General features: G+C 38.7%; 2 pseudogenes; both read right to left on the reverse strand.

The window, feature by feature from the left end:
- Nucleotides 1-1,117: 1,117 nt before the first annotated feature.
- LOC120295439 lies at nt 1,118-1,694 on the reverse strand (annotated as a pseudogene).
- Nucleotides 1,695-11,920: 10,226 nt separating this feature from the next.
- On the reverse strand, nt 11,921-12,667 carry LOC120295443 (annotated as a pseudogene).
- Nucleotides 12,668-23,202: the final 10,535 nt, after the last annotated feature.

Consider the following 23,202-nt stretch of genomic DNA (forward strand, 5'->3'; position numbering starts at 1 on the left):
TTCATTTATTTACCAACATTATTCTTATTCTACGTAAAATTTTGGCCCCCCGTGGCAAAATGTGACCTCACAGTTGGTACCGCTTGGGCAAGTGAAGGTCGCTGGTACATCTAGTGGGTAGGTGTAAGCATCCGGGCACTTATCCTTGAAGAATTGGGAGTAAGTGGTCAAGCCATAGCTCTCAGACTTATTGTTGCAACGGTACTAAGGGTCCGTTTGGCTTGGTTTTGGGGAAATGACTTTGAGAAAATACAAATACCTTTAAGGTGAAGGAGTTTTCTGAAATGCTACACCGTTTAGTGAATTGTAACCTCAAATAGCATTGGAAAATAGCTTTAACATAAATACCGTTTGGTAAAACACATATTTGTAAAGGGCTTTTGCTATTTTTTTTTATTTTTTTAATCTGAAAATTTAATCCGGTGTAGGTCGGCCGTTGCGTCGCAGCCAACCGCCAAATCTTGCCTCCAAACGGCTAGATCTAGCCTTCAGACTGCCAAATTTGGCGGCTTGAGGTCACAAAGGCCAGATCTGGCCTCTAGATTGCCAGATCTGGCCTTCAGACAATCAAATATGGTGACTTGAGGCCGTAGAGGCCAAATCTAGCCTCCGCACTACCAAATATGGGGGCCTAAGGTCGCAAAGGCCAGAAATAGTAGCTTGAGGTTGAGACCTCAAGTGATGCCGCCGCTAGAGGTCGCGTGACCTCAGGCGGCATCGCTTGATTTGTGCAGCCAAGCGATGCCACCTGATTGTCGCGCACTCAAGTGGCGTCGCCTAAGTCATAGGTTGCGCCACCCCAAGCGATGGTTGCTGGAGACACATAACTCCCAGGCGGCGGTGGCAGTTGCCAGAGAAGATCGACTCTTAGGCAGCAAATCGAGGGAAGATGAAGATGAACGAGAAGAAGATGAACAGTTACGCGAATGAATAGTACACTTGCATTTCCGAAATGCCAAAAGCTCAAAGTAGATTCGGACTTGCATTGAGCTTTCAGCATTCCCAATGCTAATATTTGGCCGAGGGACTTCCAAAAATACTTACCAAACGCCTTAAAATTTTCTCTAAGGAGTTTTGGGGGCCCAAAGCCCTTTGGAAAAGCTGAACCAAATGAGGCCTAAGTAGTTTTGATCACTATGCACGAATTGTTGCACCCATCGGGGGCCTTCAAGGCCCAAGTAATTTTGAACACTATGCACGGATTGTTGCACCCACCGGGGGCCTTCAGCTCTTCCGGGCACTGGCCGTTGATGTCATCTAAGCACCTGATGCCTCTGCACGAGCCGGTGGTGGGTCTCGAGAGCATTGGAAGGTTGAACCCATTGATGAGCGAAATGTCCAAGAAATCCAAGTAGTTGGACAAGCCAACTCAACGACGATGTGAGCAGGCTCCCAAAGCCCGAGCAATCCAAGAGTCGATCGCAGTTGCCGGTCTGGCACCAGCCTTGGCCATTGGCATCGAAGGTGCAATTGGTCCTACCCCATATGCGCCCTGAGGTCGTGTTCTAGGCCACAGATAGGACCCACATCTAGCCAGGGTTGAGCCGGCGCCCACCGCCAGGTGATGCCGCAGCCCAAACAGTGTATGTGCATTGGTTGACAACCACAAAAGTAGCTGCATGTGTGGGAGGGAGGAAGAGGGTAAGCAAAAGGGACAAGATTAAGGACAGAGCCGCGAGGATTGAGCTCATCATCTTGGTTCTTGAACACCTCATCGGGACACGAGTGCTAGAACCGTTTGAAGAAGAGACATTTTTTCCATTGAGCTCCACTTGCTGATTATTTTGATTCGCATGGAGGGGGTCCATGTAGATTGAGGAGGCAGAGGTTTGGCGCAAGAAATTACATGCCAGCGAACTTTCAAGGAAATTTCAGAGCATACGTTGGTTTCAAATGGGTGACAAAACACGAGTCAACGAATGGATATACGCGTCTTTCGCGGTGGCTGCGTAAGGACCGAGGACTAGAGAGATTGAGAGAGGAACTACTCAGTTTGATTTAGTCAAAACACATGTTGTCAATAGAAACTAGAAACCCGTGACCACACGACATCAATTTTTCGGGCTCATCTTCCCACCCGTGACTACGTGCGCCAAAAATTTAACTCCGCTCTTGTGGTCGTCGGATTCAAGGTTGTCGATTCAAGGTTGTCGACGTCGGACCATTGAATCTTGCGTCAGTGCAGGATCTAAAAAATGTCGATGTCGAGACTTTCGAATTTAAACATAGCAAGTTCTCTTCGATTTGATTATGGGCATGGAAAATTTACCCGGCATTCTTGTTAGTTGTCAGATTTTTTTGTCACGGTCGACTATTAGATCTTGCGTAGGTGTCCGATCTAAAACTTGTCAACGTCAAATATGAACGCGGTAAATATGCTTTGGTTTTGCTCATGGCGAAGTAAATTGAACCATTCATTTCCCTAATGATATGATCACTGAGAATAGATAATAATTAACGCGTCCATTTAAAGGATAAAGTACCGAATACACTTTACATCAACGACACCATATTAATTATTTAACTTTTTAGGTATAATTTGTTGATATTTCATATGAATTTTGTTAAAAACCCAACTAAAGAATGTTTGTTATTTTCAAAGCACCATCCCTCTTGTGTCATGTGTAATCAATATATTCAAAAAAAAAAAAAAAAAAAAACGAAGCTTTTCTTATTAGATTTGATAAACAAGTGACCTAGCGAGCACAACCTAGCGAGCGCATTCATTGACAAGATCCATACTAGAATACCCATATAAACTTGTGCAGCCACATATCATAAACGTACTTACTCATGAGTTGGTTTAATTGTCTAGGGTTCTATGAAAAAGTGTTCCGAGAGCAATAATTAAATAATCAAATAAGTAAATATTGTGATTTCGAATGCACTAACTAGTCTTACGATATGCACAATCACCACTAATTGATGCTTTATTAGAAAATTAGGCTTCCTTTTATTTAATTTTATGTTAGGTCTTCATGTTGCTGTTGGATGTATGCCCTAAAACTACCATGTAAAAGTTATATATTAGGGATTTTAGTTGTATGTCACGACTGATTTTTCGGGTGAACCACCTAAAATTTGGCTAATGGATTATTAAGCCTAGACTTAATTCGGGCTCTCCCAAGCCCATACCAATTCCGCGACTTAAGTTCAAGTTCTTAACATGCAATTGATTTTTTTAATCGGGAGTCGCCACTAATCTATTTTTGGTGGGTCGATTAGAAACCCAAGTAAAGTAACGGGAGTTTTCTTTATTCCTACGAACCAGAGATTATGGGTACGGGGACTTAGTTACATTAGATTTCTCTAATGCCCTTTCGGTACCATTCTTTTATTTTCAAAAATGTTTTGCAGGCAGCTAAAATTGATTTTAAATCTATTTTCCTAACATGTGAGGTGATCATGCGGGTGCGCAATCCACCAATTTAACACCCAGATAAACAATAAATAAATTGCAAAAATTTACTTCAAAGCAACGAAAGCATCTGCAATGTTAAGTTAAAAAACCACATCAGCAATCCTAGATATGGTTTCTAATTAACACGCAATTTCTTTTTGTTTTCACTTAAATAAAATCATGCAATATGCAATGCAGTATTAACTAAATGACATAATTCTAATGTCATGCAATTTCTAATTAAATGGACCTAATAACAATATCTAAATGACATGCATTTCATGAATCTACTTTTAATGATACGCAATGATATTTTTGTTTTTCCTAAAAATGCAATCTATCCTAAGGAATAGAACTAATTTATTCTAAGACATTTTTTTGTATTTTTCATGAAATTTCGGAATTAGGAAAAATGTGAAAGTTTATTTAACTAGATTAAGATTCTATTTAATTTGCATTAGGAATTAGATTAAGCCAAATCCTAATTTAAACTAAAATATTATCTTAACCTAGATAATCCTAAAATGCAAAATATCTAAACTCATAATAAATTAAGAAAGATATTATCTAGAATTAAACTAAGTGCAATTTAACCCTAATATGCAATGACGTACAAAATATGCACTAATTCTACATGACATATGCATGATGGTTTTTTTATTAATTTTCGAAATTAATAATTGCCAAATAATTAAACATGCAATCCAAATTAAAAATCTAGCAACCTAAATTGATTGATTTGATTTTTTTGATTTTTGATTTTAAAATTCGAAATAAGATTCCTATTCTAAATGTGTAAACCCTAAAATATGCAACATTATAACCCAAAGACATTTCAAGATAAACAAAGCGATCATGACAAGCTAAACCAAGGATATCACACATCATTCAGATCAAGGATAATATTTGATAAAATCGAAAAATTGATCTTAAGCCTTAAAGATCAAAATATCAATTTTATTCCCGCTTAATTAATTATTTCATCTAAAGCCTTATAGATGAAATAAAAAAATCCCGGCGCGGTTGCAAATCAGGTGATATGTTGGAATTTCCATTATGCGCATCAACAGATATCTCAAATGAGGTAATGGAGTTTTCGAAAATCAAAATAGTTAAGATTTTCACCTAATTCGAATATTGGTTTCTGAATTCCGATCCTTGAATGACTACTCGCAATGCAACGTGGCGGTGCTCGGTTGCTTGAAAGTCATGGGCTCCACGAGTCCTGCGAAACAAAAATTTGTAAGCTCGACAAGGGACGCGTCGGTGATTGGGCGCAGGCACAAACAATTTTTTTCTTTTCAATAGGTTTGTTCTTCACTGTTGGCTCCGTGGGATCCTTTAACCCTTTGATGATCCCACTAAATTTCCAACCTTTGACCACAGATTCTCCACCTGCAAAGAAAGACCAGTATGCGTCGTTGGGGATTCCGCGGATGACCTAATGGGCCACACGGATGCGGCTTGCGTCGGGGTGGCAGCCCAAACTCGGAGAAATCGTCAGGACTCTGAAAACACTCGCGGGAGTGGAACTTGACTTTGGAGCAGTGCGGGCAGGCGATGTTGTCGTTGTGGGACACGGGTAACAGCTCCTCGATGGTGATCACCAGTACCGAGTCGTCACCAAAGGGTCGCGGCGCGGTGCAACAAACGTGCAGCGATGGCATGTAATCAGCAGGGGCAGCGCATCGAGATGGGGGAACAGCAGCTTCGTTGTCCGCACGGCGAGACCAGAAAAACAGCGCCGTCGTGTGGCAAGGCCACGACAACAGCGTGATCGCCCGGTGCAAGGAGCTTGCGGTGACCGAATTTGGCTGTTTTAGCCGTAGAAGTTCAACGTCAGAGCTGGCCTGAATGGACTGAGGTGTCACGGAGGAATGGGACATGGGGATGATAAGTGGACCCCTTTGAAGCCTGGTGTTGAATACGATGATGGGTGGTCGGCACCGGATTGGCGGTTTGTTGTGGTAGCAGCGAAGTCACAGCAGCAAGTCTGTTGTTGCTGGCTAGGGGCGATGCGGCAAGGACAGTGCGGTGGCAACACGGGCGGCTCAGGTGCGGCACCGCGACAAGGGGTCTTGCATAACGTGGGGTCTCCTTGGTTCGGCCAAGAGGACTCTCTCTTCTCTCTCGCTCTCTCTCTCTAGGCTGCAGCTCTTTTTTTTTTCAATTGCGGCCGTATGTTTTCAATTGAGTGGCTTCCCTTTCTCTCCTAAAACCGAAGAAAACCCTCACTTTTTGCTCTCCATTTTTTGGATCTCTCCTCTCTTTTTTTTCTTGCTCACGAAAATTATGGCTCCTTTTATAGTGATTTTCAGATGACCATTTATAGCAACGTTCAACTTTCCATCTTCTGCTGCATTAAATCAAGCCTGCAAATCGGAACGCGATTTCGCAATCAGCTCGATCCTACTCAGATTTATTCCATTTTGCAAAATTCTTGCCTCTTATTCACTTGATTTTTAAATTGCTTCTGCATTTAGCGAAATTTGAATGATCATCAGAATTTCAAATTTCCATGCATAATCAATTAAATAACTTTCCCCCATTTTTTTTATTTTTTCCTTTTATTTGTTCCAATGCAATTGTTATTTTCCTTCTTTTCCTAGATTTGCTAAAAATAGGTGTCAACATTGTACTATCATTATTATTATTTAATTAATTTCAGTGACGTATTTATTCATTTGTCTAATTATTTTATATTTACGAATGATTCCATAAGATCAGTTGCGACTAAACCTATTCTTGAGACGTTAAGAATATATATGACGAGTTTATAGTTAAACTGAATCTTTAAATCATTCCCGATCGATAGATTATTAAGTGGATATTAGTAATCTTGTTGAGACCAGTTTCTTCTAAACTTCACCATTAAGTATTGGATACTTAAGAAAATGATGAGTCGCAAGTTATTAGATATTGTGATGCCTGAGTTAGAACACGAGTGTTTGTATTAGACAAATTCACTAAACGTGACACATATGGAACGATTAGCGACATGAAAGCTTTTAGCGTGGTCAATGTTTAATTGTTCATATTTTGGTCTTATGTAAATAATCCTTAGACCTTAGGCACAGTGTTAACTTGTGTGTCAAACAACTATGGTTCACAGGTGCATGTAATGTCGAGTCGTTGATCCATCTTTATAATTGATGGTCATAGTTTGTTCATATATGAAGTTGCAGATGTATGCAATATGGAATCCGTCTCCTTGTTACATGCAAGATATAATAATAATGTCCTATGCAATCTAATTATGACAATGCATTGAAATTCTCAGCCGGGGTTGTAATCGAGAATAAATTATTTATGTCTTGAATAAAATACATGTCAATTAGATTTGTGCATATGATCAAATTGGTGACTTGACAAATATTGCATGGTTTTTGTTCGATCGGGACGTCGAAAGACATAAGGATTGAATTACACCGTAACCAAAGCTGATAAGTTCATTATGTTCTTAAAACAATCACACTATCTGGATAGCCATGACATATTGCTAGATGTCAATCATTATGGGTGAGCATCGGTCCAGGGTCAATCCTGGACCGACCTTGGACCGGCCCAATATATATATATAATATTACTTATAATTTTTATATAGAGAAAACCTTAAATAAATGACACCAACAATATTAAACAACTCTTTTAGTGAGGAGTTCAAATAATTTTACATTATTTCTTAATAACTTAGATTTTTAATATCTTTTACGGTATTAATATTCATAATTTACGAAGGAGAAAAATGTTTTTGTGAGGAGTCCTCACGACATCCAAAAAGGCATAAACAGCTCCTTATGGCATTATTCTCTAGTATTCGTTCTCTTCTGTTTTATTTGCCTTTTTATTCTTCAATTTGCCAAAATTGAAAGAAACAACTTCTCTGCTCACCACTTGACACTTGCCTCACTCTCTTTGGGTCACTCATGCCGCTCGCCGCTCGATGTTCGCTTGGCTTGTTGTTTCCACTCGACATTCGATACTCATTTTGTTCAATGCTCACCCCACTTAACCCTCACCGTTTGCTTTTCTTAGCTAACATCACTCATCATCAAACCCATTGGGTTGGTATGGTTCTCGATTGCCCTTTTAAGGAGTACAAAAAACGAAATAAAAAATTATTTGACCTTGAAATTGAACCGAACCCATTGGGTCAGTTCGGTCCTCAATTGTTTTCTTAATGAGTACAAAAAATGAAATAAAAAATTATTTTTTGGTCCTAGGTTGACCTTGAAATCGGACCGAGCCCATTGGGTTAGTTTGGTCCTCAATCGTTTTTAAGGAGTACAAAAAATGAAATAAAAATTATTAATTGGTCTTGGATTGACCTTGGAACCGGACCGAACCTATTAGGTCGGCCCGATCCTCGGTCCCAAGCTCAATAAGGTCGGTCACCGGTCCTAAAATTTGAGGACCAACACTATGCGAGTTGGTTCTAGGGTTAAGGGGCAAACCGGTCCAACCTGGATCATTCCCACCCCTATCAATCATGGCTTGTAGGACCCAAAGATTAATCGGTACAATTAATTCTTTTGGGAGTACTAATGTGTTAATACAAGTCTTACTACCAGCTTAGTGATGAACCTAAGGATGTCACACACCATAAACTATTAGGATAACGTGGAACAAGAGGGAAATAATATTGCAAATGCGTTTACAATTACTGCAATTGAATTGTGTTGACCTGGAATTAAATTAAATGAGATTTAATTTAATTTGTATTATAGTCATGAGCCTACATGCATATGATGTACACGCATGCCCAAAGTGAATATATGTTAATGTATTCCAAGTGCACACATAAAGATTTTGTCCTTTTTTATTTTTATTTATATATAAAAAAAGGGATCAATTAATTATTTTTTCATTTATTTAATTAATTAATCAATGTGCACATGGTTAGCTATTGTTGCTGACCATGTGCAATGCCCATCACATGTGCGTTTCTTTTTAATAATAATAATAACTAAAAAATATATATGGGAAGCTTCGTGCATAATGGTTAGCAACCGTTGCTGACCATCATGCACGAAGCATCGTGCATGAACGATCAGCAACGGTTGTTGATTGTCCCACGATCAGCAATCGTTGCTGATTCAAGAAGTTTTTTTTTTTTAAATGCCGCATAAAAGAGTGCATGAGCAACGGTTGATAAAAAGAGAAAAACGTGTGTGTGTTTTGTGTGTTGGTACGTAAGAAAGAAAAAGGGATTCCCTCTCATTTGGGCCGTGGCAAAAATATCAAGGATACGGATGATTGTCTCCACGAAATTGCTAACATAATCATAGTGGTGATTATCCGAAAGTTCTCTCTTCCATTTGACATCCATTGGTGGTGTGTCTGAACTAGATACCACTGTTAGGGTTTCATGAATCATGTATAGGTAAAATTAACAAAAACACAGCAAAAACAAATATGATATATTTCTATACATGATTCTCCGAACGAGTTGTTCATGCGTTTTAATAAAAAAAATCTGAATATAAAAGGGAGTTAAACAAATTACCTCTCGAAGCGCACTTTAAATGAATTGGTTCGGATGTTCTTCAGTTCAAACCCTACAAACGTCGAACCTCTAGTTCAGACATACCACCAATGGACGTCGAATGAAAGAGAGAACTTTCGGATAATCACCACTATGATTCTATTACCAATCTTGTGGAGACAATCCTCCGTATTCTTAATGTTTTTGCCACGGCTTGAATGAGAGAGAATCCATTTTCTTTCTTGCGTACCAACACACAAAACACACATGTTTTTCTCTTTTTAGCAACCGTTGCTTATGCACTCTTTTATGCGGCATTTAAAAAAAAAAACTTCTCGAATCAGCAACAATTGCTGATCATGGGATGATAAGCAACCGTTGTTGATCATTCATGCACTAAGCTTCCCATGTTTTTTTTTTTTTTAGTTATTAATATTAAAAAGACATGCACTTGTGATGTGCGTTGCACATGATCAGCAACAATTGCTAACCATGTGCACATTGATTAATTAATTAAATAAATGAAAAAATAATTAATCAATCCCTTTATATATATATATATATCGCCCAATCATATGTTTGGATGTGAGCTATACTTCATGAGGAGCCAAACGGGCATATGGCTTTGCCTTGCCATTTGACCTCTCTTCCCGTGTGACTAGGAATGCTTAGTGACATGTACGGTTTCGTAGAGTAGCAGTAAGGGTGACTTATCTGTCAACTTTTCTACTATCACCCCCAAAAAACCAAACTCTGCCTTATGTAAAGTTGCCAAAATACGATTAACCTCTGGATTTGAAATCACTGCTTATATACCTAGTATTGGCCATAATTCACAAGAACATTCTGTAGTCTTAGTAAGAGGGGGAAGGGTTAAGGATTTACCCGATGTGAGATATCACATTGTTCGAGGAACCCTAGATGCTGTCGGAGTAAAGGATCGTCAACAATGGCATTCTAGTGCGTTGTAGATTCTTATCCAAGACTTGTATCATTTGATGATACCATGTGAATCGCTAGAAACATGTGAAGTATATGGCTAACCCAATAACGAAAGTTTCGTAAGGGGACTAGAGTAGGCTACCATGAGACAAAAGATCTTCTTTCTAAAGAAATTCGATTCGAAACCATTATATGTCCAAGGTCCAATATTGAAATAATTTCAGAGGTTTTCCTTGACTTTGTTTGTGTCAACAAACAATTTGAAATGCCATATATATATAAAGACACGCACATGTGATGTGCGTTGCACATGGTCAACAACAATTGTTGACCATGTGCTCATTGATTAATTAATTAATTAAATTGTTTGAATACCCATGTAAAAGTTCCAATCTCAGTCCAATCGTATAGCACTAAGGGTCCGTTCGTTTCGCGGAAAATGGGCAATTTCCGGAAAATATTTTCCCAGAAGTCATTTTCCAAGAAAATGACAATATTTTCTGGTGTTCGGCTAAAACCTGAAAATGTTTCGGAAAATCTTTTCCGATGTTCGGTAAGGAAAATATTTTCTAAGATTTCACCACTTAGGCATGCATCACTTATCGACCTATAAATCCATCAAATATGAACTTGCCTTTAAATCCGGGCAAAGTTGCTTCATATCTTTGTTCCCTCATTGTCATCAAGAAAAAAGGGGAGGGAAAAAAGGGGAGGAGGAAGTGAGGATTTGTAGAGGTGTCGAGATAAGTGAGATCAAAAGATGAAAATGTTTTTCACTTTTCAAAAGTGAAAAACATTTTCCCTAATTTAAAAGACTTTTTCCTTTCATGGAAAACATTTTCCCAAGGAATTCATTTTCCATGAAACGAACGCCAGAAAATCCGGAAAACATTTTCCTGAAAATTATTTTCAGCGAAACGAATGTAGCCTAAGATTGCTCAAAATTTCTCATGCAGCAAAATCGAGAAAGTCGGCCCATTGTGAGCATCTTTTCCCTAGTTGGACGACATTGACTAAGTCTTGTGGATTTTATGTGTGTGTCGAATAATTCCTCTTTCCATCTTGAATCACTATTATAGGTGCTCTCATTGCCTTTAATATACCGAATTATCAAGAATTGTCAACATAGACTTTTTTTTCCCACGTAAATTTGTAATAACAAACTCTTTCTTAAGAATTATCCCTAACAAATGACACATAATACTCTAATTTGCAGTAGATTTATTATTCTCCTTACAAAGAGTATTTCTTTTTTGCACTCTCCACTCATTTGCTTTCCATTAGGGTTTGTACTTGCCTCAATCAATCAATACTATTACTTGTGTTCAACCAAAAAACATAAAAGTATTAGTTCTTATAGCATAAGTTTTGATGAGTTTTAATGTTGCAAATTAGCAATTATTGATGATCCTAACATTTTCTGTAGCTCTTCCCATAAAGTATTTATTTTTTTGGAACATTTTAATTATTTTTTCTCAATATCTCCTTAAAGGATTGCCTTTAAAAGTGAGACGTGGAACTCTAATGAACAATAGATTAATTTGCAAGGAGTATTTTTCTTGCACCCTCCGCTCAATTTGCATTTACCTAGGATCTGTGCCTGTCTCATTCAACATTATGAGCGTTGTTCGAATACGTGCTATGAAAATGATATCTCGCAAACAACAAAGTTGGCGATACACATAAATTATCTTGAAACGAAGTCGATGGTTTAATCTTCCAAATGCAAGTAGAGCAAGTGGTAAAACCCATCTTTACACGAGTGCGGCCTGAAGCCTTTATTATTTATCTACAAACAATAGTCTCTTTTATCCAAGTGTCGCCCTCGCTCTGCACGCTCTCGATTCCAACATCCCAAGAAGAAAAAGGCGAGATAGCTATGGACAACCCAAAGAAAAGGGAATACTGAACAGTCATGTAAATTGCTCGATTAAGAGCGTAGATAGATGTTCATTTATTCAACTCCTTAAACATTTGTTCTTGCCTCAGCTGCATACATAGAGGAGCTTGAGGCAATACACTCATGCAAGTACACTAGCTCAAACTAACTTGAGCACCATTATTTCGGCATAGGGTCTCCTATAGAGTATTCCCTACGATTCCGCTCTTACTTCAGGACAGAACACAACCCTATAGTTGGTTCCACCAGGACAGGTGAAAGTGCTGGTTTGATCATCCTTAGGTAACTTGTAAGCATCGGGGCACCTATCCTTGAAGAACTTGGAGAAATTCGTGGGCCCACAGCTTCCGGAGTTGCAGCAGTACTCGTCGGTCTTGAACACTGGTGCGGGGTTGTTGCAACCGCCGGGCGCCTTCAGCCAGGCAGGGCACGGCCATTGATATCGGCCGTGCACTTGATCCCACGGGTGCACCCGTTGGAGGTCGGGCTGAAGTCCATGGGGACGTTGAAGCCGTCGACCAGGAGATGTCAAGAAGTCCTTGCCGCCGAACTGGTTCAGCGCATACTCGGCCGGGGTGTTTGGGGCTGGCCGTAGGATGCGCACTCGCGGATGCCGCCACAGTCACTGGTCGGCACTTGCCCTTCCGGCCGCATCAAATTGGCAGTTAGTCCGGGGGCCAGATACGGGCTTGTTTCGTACCGGGGCTCACGTTTAGGCTCGAGGACTGGCCTCGGTCAGCTGTCGGCCACCTCGGGGACCGCCGCAGCCCAGACCGTGTAGGGGCAATTGTTCCTAATATCGAAAGTGGCAGCATTGGCGCAAGTGAGGAAGAGGGAGAGCAAGAGGACGGAGGAAATGCAAATGGCATGGGAGCGAGCCATGCTTCGGGTTTGCTCAGAACTTGGGTTTGTGTGATCTCTTTATGCGATAGTACTTGTGTAGTAGCTTGGTGAGTAATGAAGAAATGCACGAGGGTTTATATAGGGGCGAGCGTGGCTAGGGATTGGCGGAGAGAGGCCAACAGGTGTCTCTACATGATTAGTTGATCGAATATTAGATGGGGTTTGATAATGCTGTCCTTGGCTTGGCTCCAAGTCAAGTCAAGAACGAAGATAAAGCCTCCACAATGCACAGAGGCTCATCTGTAACCGGTCAACAATTTTTACCATTGCAAAGATACAAGTTTTTGGTGCAGACCAGAGGAGTTTTCTTACCGTGCGAGTGCTTGAGAGCTTTATCATCAGGGAGCGGCTAATGGGTTTGGCAATTATCCATCATTCAGGCCCTTCTGCTTAGAAATTTCAACCAGGCTTTGCTATAAAACGATGAGCTCAATATCTGAAAATGAGGAAAAGGGATTAGGAGCTGAGCAGAGAGAATTAGCAGGTGAACTTCTGCAAGACAAGTATGTGAGTTGCAGCATGCCATTTTTAATATAAGTATCTACATGTTATTTGATAATTACATGCATTAATGTTGATACTTTAAAATGAAAATCTTGATGTTGTCCCCCGATGCAATTTCACTATGTCGTTCAAATTGGTATTTCGAGTTTTGAATTGATAGAGATTATATACTTCTTTATCATACATGTGTCCATACTAAAGCCCTATTGAGAAATCTCTCTCTAACGTGGGATTGTTGCAGATAATGAAGTCATGTGTCAATCGTATCAATCTCATGAACTTTATGGAAGAGCTTGATTTAGGAGTTATCAGTGAGCATAAAAAGTCACATGATAATTCAAAATAGGATATACAAAAAAAAAAAAAAATTGTAATTGACACGGTAATAAAATTTGCTACTCTTTTGGTGGTCTCAACTTCAAGCCCCATTGAAGTTAAATCCTAAATTCACTGGGCCAATATTGAGGGAATGTGCCCTTAAGATCACCCGGGGAGTAGGACGTCTCGTTAAGGTACATGAAAACTAACTGAGACACTACTTGATCCCGCTACAACAACAAAAAATCACTATATATGGTCATTTCAAGTATATTCAACTCGGTAATATTTAATTATATATATTTCCCAAATTTATGATTATCTAGATATTTTTAATTCCTCTTTTCGAGATATTAAATAAAATTTAAGTTTCTTCGTCGAGCGGTGATCACTCTCAATATTGCAAAAAGATTGAATTCTCTAGACAAAATAAATGTTATAAATGGCAAATCACTTGAAAGTTATTTTTGCTTAGTTATTTTATTTTATTTTTTGGGTCTTTCGATGATACTATTGGGGAGGGAATTATTCTTGGGGGATCGATATTCACCATCAAGAAGAGTCCACAAACGTTATTGTCAAAGTCTTGACTAAGAAAACACGGCGCAGAAAAAATTAAAAGCAGAAGAAAGAGGTGCAATCACGTGCTTACGCTTGTTAGTCTCACAGGACAAGTCGCGCTCCTATCCTGGACAAGAACCTTATCAGAGGGAAACAGATATTGAATGGAAAGGTGAAGAAAAGTCGTCGAGGAGAGCACCCAATAGGATTATTCCTGAGGAATCAAGAGAGGTGCGATTTCCACCGGTGGCATCAGCGAGCACCAATCCATGTGCCGTGAGCAAATTATGTCCGTGCAGTAGTTAGCACGCGAGAATTTGCATTTAAAGACGTATTTATTTCATGAAAAATAATAATTTGGACGAATTAATTTTTAAAAATGATCGTTTCTATCGCTTATAAAAATAAATAAATGAAAAATATTTTTACCGTCCACGAAAATATTTAGAAATGTTTTTTGTTAAAAATAAACATATATTTCATTGACTAATTATTTTAAGCAATATAAGTAATTATTTTTAGGAAAATATTTTCAAACCATTCAATTTTTACAAAACAAATGGAGCCTTATTTCCTTTATTTCTTTACTTTCTTTTTGTGGTTTTTCTTTTCAATATTAGGGTGAATCCCCCGGGGATAATTCTTGTACCTAAGAGTAGATGAAAGAAAACTATTTTCGTTTTGGGTTTAAAGTCGACGAAGAAGCTTTTGTTAGCAAAAGTCACCTTTGGCTGAATATCGGATGAAGAAACTTTGTTATATTCTTGTACCACCAAAGTATAACTTTAAATCTTATCATGGAATGAATATCTTAATCATGATGTCATAACTAATGACGTTAAATTCATGTCAGCGAAATCCGTTATTAGAATGGTAAAAAAGAAGAACGATGAACGTTTTATAAATGGTATAGAATCCACTTTGAGTTGAAAATAAAAATATTTTTAATCTTGTATAAGAGTACAAGGACTGCTGATGATATAATCTCAAACCCACTCGATGCACAGAAGGAATTTACTGATTCGAGTCAGATAATCAGTTTTTTCTTTTTCTAAACTTGTTTTCTTTACACCCTTGACTTTGTGTTCTAGGAACTAAGTGGGCAAACTACACGGATTTTAAGCAAGACCACGAGTCTCACTGAATGCCTGATACATGTGAGGACGTATCAACTTCAATGCTTCTCCATGTCCAACTATGCCTAATCCCAAGAGACAGAGAGGCTTCATTCCATCCTATAGGAAAACCTTATCCTAAGAAAGCGATTTGAATTGAAAGCGAAACAGTTGTTGAGAGCATCGGCATCCAATGGGTTTATGCCTAAGGAGTCAACATGCATACCGTTCAAAAATCAATTGAAAAATTTATATAAGAGTGTATGAATCCTCTAAAAAGGTAATGTGGGATAATTTTAATGATTTCGACTCGTGACTAGTCAATACGATAACCTATGAAGCACGGACATGTTATACGTGCTTCCGTATTGTGTCTGACATGTGTCATAGCGTGTCGGACATGTCGACACGCTCGGACACGCGTTGACCGCGTGTCCAATTTGTCGACACCTGGTCAACTTTTGTCGACACATTTCAACACGCATGTCCCAAAGACAATGGAGGGTGGAGGCGAGGGTGAGGGAGCAGAGACGAGACCGCGAGCGACAACAAGCCCGCGACGGTGAGAGACAGCGAGAGAAAGAGCAAAGACTGAGGTGAGGGCCGCCATTCTATAATGCTGCGATGGATCGGCAATGAGGCTGCAGCTGTGAGGGAGGAATGGCTAGAGGTGAGGCGGTGAACAATTGTGATGAGGACCGAAAAAGCAAGCAGAGATCGAGAGGAAGAGGAGAGGAGGGTCGTGCGGCGAGAGGAGGAAAAAGAAGGGTGCTGCTAGGGTTTTGAGAAGGAAACTAAAAGGAAAAAAAAAAAAAGGATTTGGCATGTTGGAGGGAGGGGAAGTGACAGGAGGGAAGGGGAAGTGTCAGGTGGTGGGGAAGTGACAGGTGGTGGGTGTCAGGTGGTGGGGAAGTGACAGGAGGGAGGGAAGTGTTAGGTAGTGAGGAGAGAAAGAAAAGTGAAAAAAATTTGGGGGTGGGGAAAAGAGATGAGGGGGAAAAGTAAAAGGTAACTGAGTCCAGGATAGGCAGAGTCTAGACCTAGACCCTGTACCCACTCTGTTATAATTGGTTCCTCTTTTTTGGACCCTATATCCGACTATGTTTGTATTGGACCTTGTACCTAGGGGTGAGCGGTTCCCAGTTCCTTATAGATTTCGCTTAGAACCTAGAACCTATCCTTGGGTACGGGTTCCTCATTTTTTGGAACCTGGAACCTACCTTGTCACAGGTTCCAAGGTCGATTCCAAGTTCCAACAAGTTTTGTTTTATTTTTTTTTCATTTTTAGTTTTAAAAAAAATGGAAATGAATGCAGCAATAATAAACAACAATAAATAAACCAATAGGACCACAGAGCACCAGTATATTTCAGGCAAACCTCATAACAACCAAACTTGGAATTTAAAGATGTAAAGGAGATAAAAAAAAAAAATTCAGGTATTTCAACAATAATATCTATAGGATGCCTGAGATAAGAAGCGAAAAAAGAACAAGTATGACTAAGTTTTTTGAAAGACAAAATTATCAGAACCAGTTTAGTACAATGTGTGAGAGGTTATAAACCAGAAAAGAGCTCATATGAACAGAGGAATAGCCTTCTCAACAGTTACATGATTACCTGTCATCTATCCTTGTCTGAGCTTCAATATAAGACAGAGCTACACATGATTTAATAATGCTTTTTTTATATCTTGTGGATATTATCTCTGCTTCAGGTGTCATTTCCTGAAAATGGGTAGTAAACAAGATTGTTCTCCTTTCATGGGAAGATCAATCAATATATTTGTCTACACAGGGCTGACAATTCATGATTAGTCAGCACACAAGCTATCATTTGGTGTAGTCTGGTGATGGCGGCTAATGGACATGCAATCCTCTTTACCAAAAAGAGCACAACGAATGACGAAGATAGAACAAGAAACATACCCAGAAGTGAACATATATTTGCAACATAAATTCACATGTTAAGTTTGATATAGGCAGGACCATGGATTAACCTCAATCAGTCTTTTCTCTGATGTCAAAGAGACGATTTTACAGCTCTAAATGTCATATTACCTTCTGTCAAAGGCTTTGCAAGCATGTCAAGGCAGGACCACCTCAGAAGATGGTGGCACTTACTACAAAGTGAAGGACGAAATTAATAAATACTCAGAAATTGGTGGCACTTACTACAAAGTGAAGGACGAAATTAATAAATACTCAGAAGATGGTGGCACTTACTACAAAGTGAAGGACGAAATTAATAAATACTCCTTGAATATGCTTGATAACAAACAAGGTGCACCAGAGAAGTTATTATCGGAACACATACCCACAGGATAAGTAGAAGTTTCATAAGTAGCTAGTCAAGATTAAAGAAAATAAAAATCCACACAAGGATTGGGAAGAAACATAACCGAACCAGATGAGGTTCTGTATCCATTAATTTAAGTATTCTAACATGACATCAACTTCAACTTCTGTTTACCTGAATACAGGCCATGAACTTTCCTATACAAACGATTCTAGAAAAACCATTATGGCAGGATTAATCTTAAGTCACAACCATGTTGAATCTAAATACGAAGCCCTGGGAAGCCCGACTCTAAGGATACGAACTCCAACTTCAAAATTTCCATTGGAAAAGGGCTGTACAGTGCAGGGCATCATCAATATCCTTGCATCCTACCCAAAGCAGAAGCATACACTAAACATTAAAGTAGAAATGTAAGAAAGGAACAAAATTGGAAATTAGCAAGTGTATGTAAGTTAGATACTTGGAGGATCCACATTGAAGACACGCAAATGCCGTAAAAATCTTACCTGATGGGATTTGCCAAATGTTCTGGAGATAACCATGGTAATGGAGGCAAACATGCCAATACTTGAGAAGAAAATGGCCTTGCATCAATGTTATTCTCAATCAATACAACCTACACACATTGAAGGAAAAAAAAATATTGTATTCCATCTTATCCAAATAATACCTGTGGCACTCAAGTTATTCAGTCATTTGTTCATAGACTGAGGAAAGTTCGACACAAATGACAAGATTGAGGAAAGTTTAGAAGAAGATGGGCATCCCAGAATAAAGCAAGCAGCATCTGATCGATAGTACACAAGGACCTTTGCTCCCCACAAAATCATATGAACCCCCATCTTTACCTTCCAATTTCCTCTAAGGTCTTTCTCAAAACAAACCGAAACCTTACCCGAAAGAATCCCTCAAACTCGGATGCTCAACATATGTCCAATATTAGTGGTATTGTGCAAATGTCCTATTTTCCGGGTGGGTCAGTTCGGTTTCCGAGTATATCCAATCCGGTTGCACACCCCTAGAAAAAAGGGAGTTGGGGTGGGGTGGGATACTTGACCCCCATGGGGGACTTTATTTAATAAAAAATAATTAAATGAAATAAAAAATTGAAAAATAAAATATTGATTTGTTGAATGATTTGTGTAAATTTATTGTAGGTTCTTTTTAATTAATTAATTATTTATAAATTTGAATTAAATTAACTAAAAATGAAAATGTTTATTTAATATACAAACGTGTTGGCATAATCGGAATTTTATTTTTTAAAATGATATGTCGCCGGAATGGTGTCGTGTCGTGTATCGCCGGCGTGTCCGTGCTACTTTAACCACAGTAGCTTACATGCTCTCTCTCTCTTTCTCTCTTTCTTTTGGATTGTTATTTTTTTCCTTCTTTTTTTTTTTTTTGCTTTGATAGGAAATAATTATTGTACCTAAGTGTAGATAAAAAAAAAAGTTCATGTTCTGTCTAAAAGTCGATCAAGAAACTTTGTTATAAAGTCACCTTTGGCTCCATAATGTGTGCATGGGATTAATTTGGTTTTAGAGACAAAATTGGACCTAATCGTGGACTTGTGATTGACGGACCCGATAGATTCGCCCGGCAATTGGGTGAGCTTGGATATCAATCTTGGGCCGATCAGTCTAGGCCACCAAGCCTTTTTGCTTTGCTTTCTTTTTTTTTCTTTTTTTGTTCGGCAAACCTCAAATTCAGCCCGCCCAAGTCACCCAGTAATTGGGCCTAATCTTGACACCCTTGCAATCACGGATTGAAAAGGCTAGAGATAAGAAACGATATGGGCTGTCTTAATTTTCATGAGATGACCATGTGCTCTCCAAAGGTCCTCGAAGCGCCCAAGAATCGAGGCCTTTTGCCCCGTTGCTGAGTACTCACCAAGGACGGAGAAAGGACAATGATAGATGCTATCATATCCATATCAAGTGGTTAGATAAACGTATGGCATTCTAGTGGGGAAATTACCGAAGAAGTTTTAGATTTATTGTACTTATATCAATTTAATTTTAAATATTTTAATTTGACTAATTTAGTTTAAATATTTGACTATTTGTCAATTTAGTTTTCCAACTACTTTTGATAAAAAAATATTATAGAGGTGTGTGTGGTCGGTTAATGCCAACTGTCCTACATGACATAATTAGTACTAAGGTCATCGATTTTGTAGTTTTTTACTTTTTTCCCTTTTTCTTTATTTTCCTCCATCAATCACCAAATCGATGATGGCCAACGAAGGTCACCAAGCTCTAGTGGGCCCTCACCAGATCAACAAAGTTGGCAAGGGCCTTAGGCAACCTCAGCTAGCCCTTGCCTATGGCCAGCAAGGGTGGAAATGTCCTCATCTAAAAAAAAGGACAAAGGAACAAAATCTATAAAATAAAATAAAATAAAATAAAATCTGTAAAATTCATCAATGTCATTATCAACCACACCGCTTAAAGTAGCTAGCACTAACTAAACCACCATACTAATGATTTTTTGGCCTAAGTAGTGAAAATGATTAAATTAACAAATTGTCAAAATATTTATGATTAATTGGTAAAATATCAAAAGATTTAGAACTTAATTGGCATAATTGAAAGACTTGAGATTAAATTGGCATAAGTGCAATAGGTTTATGACTAAATTAACCAAATCAAAATGTTTAAAACTAAATCGGTATAAGTACAATATTTTTAGGACTTTCTCAACAATTTTATGCAAAGCCTTTGTCTAGAAATACACGCGCTTGCTTTTGGCATTAGCAGCTCTTTATATCTATTTTTTGTGTCACGGTAAAAGTCCATAATAAGAAAACACACGACCATAAAAAGAAAAGAAGGCAAGACACCCGCACGTTACCGTTTTGCTTCCGCAAAACTTGGCCCTGTTCGGTATAACTGAAAATTAATTGTTGAAATTTAATATTGTATTTTAAATGTTCAGCATTTAAGTACTCAAATTGAAAAAAGAAATTGCTTTCTGAAAGATTTTCTTTCTTACCAGATACGGAATTCTGAATATATTGGCAAGTTTTACGCTTTTGGTAATGAATATCCAAAGGCAGGACTTTGTTTGCTCTTTAGACGCCTCTTTTATCGAACGAATTAAAAAAACTGTTTTTATTACTTAGCGAATTCGGTAATTTTTTTATTAATTGAATCTTTGAAGGTCAAAACTAGTTATTCGCAGGTATTGAAGGTATTAATTCTAAAAAATTATTAGAGTTATGAAACAAGTCTGATTCCATGATCGTTTTCGTTTATCTATTTAATTGTTTGAGTAAATTTTCTTTTCTATACAACACAAATGAATTCAAATCCCTAGTCTTTGCATGCAGGTTTTCTAGTAAACAAGATTTGGCACTGAAAAATGTTTTCATCATCGGTTCTGATCCAGTAGGGCTCCATCGAAGTTCGCCTCGCTAAATCTAGTATAGAATAAGGAAACGCATTGGAGATGATGCCGCCTTAATCGGCCCATAAATGACAAGTGGAAATAGAATCAAAGGAGGCTAAAGTGAAATCTCAAGCAATTTATTCATCGCATTATAATTTGCTGGCAAGCCCCTTTGATCACTTAAGTTTTATCAATAAAAGGGTTAAGGAAAAAAAACGCATATAAAAGAAAATAATACAAAAATAAAATTCACGGTGATATATTCTTATAGTCGTATTAATCAATCATTTCAAAAGCGAAACTTTATATTAGATATTTTGTATAAATTAAATAATGTTAGATTGTTATTTCATCAAATGGATAATTATATTCAATATTTAGAGATAATTTAAGGATTACATTTAATGAATTAAAAAGTACAAAAAGAAAAGAAAATGACATTAGAGTATGGCCAAACTAATAATCGTTTGGGCCACCTCGCGACCACCCTTAAAACTCCTCATGTTTTTGCTTTCTCTTTCTTCTTCCTCCTTCAGCGTCTCACGCAAGCTTCTACTTTTACTCTCTCTTCCCCTCACAAAGCTTCGCAGAGAAGCTGATGGAAAGATCGGTTTTTGAACCCCAACACACCTCCGATTTCTCCCGCTGAACTCCCACACCTCCCCTGCATATATATACGGGCTTTCTCGATGCTCTCTGCGATCACGCGTCACCCATTTTCCAGCGACGATCTCTAGCTGTTTCGCGTGGTTTCCCCAGCTCGGCTTCGGCGTTCCCCCCGTGTCGGCCGCCGTCCGTTCTCGGAAACCCCGAGGAATTCTCTCTTCGAGGTTCGTCTTCGTTTTCGTCCATGAACGTGTTGCGGTTTTCGGTTTTCCGGTTTTCTCGTTTTAGGTAATGCTCGGCTCTGTTTCGTGTGTTTCCCTATACCCACGACAACGTGGAGGCGGTAGCAGAAACAACTCGCGGTGAAGTTTGACGTGTTGCCCGCGAGTTGGGTTTTCTTGTTGGGTCTTGTTCCTTAAGTGGAGCAATGGGTAGAATCTTGTCGCTGCTGCTTCTGCCGGAATCCTTAGTATCTTCGTTGTCGTGTTCGTGAGCTTCGCTTTCGTCAGCGGATAAATCTGTATGTGTTAGTTAAGCAGTAGATGTTAATGGCAAAACCTTGGAGGTTGATACGTCTCGAAGAGTCGGGAAGATGATCTTGGACTGAATTGCGATCTTCTGTTTGCGTTGGCGCTGATTTTGTGCTCTTAGGAACTTTGGGCGAAATTTCGCACGATTGGTTTTTCGTCAGTTTTTGTTTCCTTTGACGTGTCATTTGTCCTGACCTCATGCTGGAATTACTTTGTCGTACTATTCTTTTTGGTTAGCATGGTGAGAGTTAAGAGGAATACGATGTGGTGGCGACCCTTCATTTTTCAATGGCAGCTGCGACTCGTATCCTAAGAAATCCCTATCCACTTTATCGTACAGTTCAGGTTTTACTCTGCTTTTAAGTTCAAGGCCTTATATCAGTCCACCTCTTGTTTTGGTAATCGTTCAGTAATGTAGCAAGTTCAAAATCTTCTGACTGCAGTTATGATTAAGTTAATTAGACATTAATATTTAAAATCAGCATGCAATAAAAACTGAGGTGCATACTTGTGACTTATTTGCATCAGCATGATATAACCCATTGTTCAATTACAGGAGACATAAGTCGTTTGCTCAGAAGCATATTAGATCAACTACTTTTCTGCATCTTGAATGAATTGCGCTTGACGTTCCCTTTTAATGCGGCATTTGATTTGACTTTAGGAGGCAATTAATGGTCCAATTAGGCGTTTCAACAGGAGGAAGATGGACAAAGGAAAGAGTTAGTTTGGAACAGCTACATTTTGATTCTTCCAGTATGTTAAGATGTCAATTAAAAAGCCTTTTACTATAGATGATAGACCAATCAGGCGCATAAATCTTAGGATGGGAATGCCAGTTGTGCATATTCAAGCAGATTGGGCTATGCTGTTGTTACTGTAAAGGGTTTAATTCCCTCCAACTTTCATATGACAGCAGAACATACTTCTTTCTCAGAATTTTCCCGTTCAATTGTGTATTGCCATGCAATCCGGAAGAGTTCTGAAGTTTCTAACTCACTATTGCAATTTGATATGAGCAGGACAGAATTCTTGTGCAGCGGTGCAGAAGTTCATTGCAGAATTGGAAGACAATAGGTCAGTGTGACTCTTTCCTCCATCTCCCTCAAGATCTACTTGATTTTTGCAAAAAAAGAATTGCCAGTTCTTTATTTTGGTGGAGCAGGACCATCAAGAATCGTAATTGGCCATTCATCATCAGAACTAGATTAAGCGTAATATGATGGTGTCATTAAGTATGATAGCT

Source organism: Eucalyptus grandis, chromosome 1 (genome assembly GCF_016545825.1).
Source record: "Eucalyptus grandis isolate ANBG69807.140 chromosome 1, ASM1654582v1, whole genome shotgun sequence".
Taxonomy (NCBI): Eukaryota; Viridiplantae; Streptophyta; class Magnoliopsida; order Myrtales; family Myrtaceae; genus Eucalyptus; species Eucalyptus grandis.